The following is an 837-nucleotide window of genomic DNA, read 5'->3' as shown; positions in this document are numbered from 1 at the left end:
TTTAAAATTAATTTTGTTTAATTATTTTAAGAGCTAGAAATTGAGTTTTAGTCTTTTCAAAATTAACTATAAAGGCAATTTAGTCTTTTAAAAAATAAATTCAATTTTTTTAAATTTAATTGAATAACCTTAATATTAAAAGTACATTATAGTGTTTTATTTTCAAATTAATTCTAAATGATATCATTTAGTCATTTTCAAATAAATTTAATTTTCAAATTTCTAAGAAATTAAAAACCTCAATCTTCAAAAACTGATATTTTAGTCTTTTAAAATGAAATTTAATTTTTTGCTTTCTAATGAAATTTAATTTTTTGCTTTATAATTCAATTAAATAACCTTAATTTTAAAAAGACATTTTAGTCTTTAAAACTAATCCGAAGCGGGTTAAATTTTAGTCTTTCAAAGTGAAATTCAAATTTCTAATTTTCTAATTCATTTAAACAGCATTAGCTCTAAAAGAATATTTTAGTCTTTTATAACTAATCTTAATAGGAAGTATTTTAGTCTTTTTATAATTAATCCTAAAAAACTATTTTTATCTTTTTAAAATCAACAAAAGGATTATTTTAGTCTTTTTATAATCAAATTCTAATTTCTTATACAATTTAATAACTTGGAATTCTAAAAAGGGTATATTAGTCTTTTAAAAAAGAATCAAATTTATTTATAATACAAGTAAGCAAAGTTAATCCAAAAGGGTTATTCTAGTCTTTATAAAATTAATCCTTAAAGGAGACTTTTAGTCATTTCAAATTTAATGTTTAATGGGTATTTTAGCGAAAGAACTAACCCAAGAGTTATTTTAGTCATTTTAGAATTAAATTTTGGATTTAT

The sequence above is a fragment of the Arachis ipaensis genome, chromosome B07 (genome assembly GCF_000816755.2).
Source record: "Arachis ipaensis cultivar K30076 chromosome B07, Araip1.1, whole genome shotgun sequence".
Lineage (NCBI taxonomy): Eukaryota > Viridiplantae > Streptophyta > Magnoliopsida > Fabales > Fabaceae > Arachis > Arachis ipaensis.
This window is presented reverse-complemented; position numbering follows the sequence as displayed.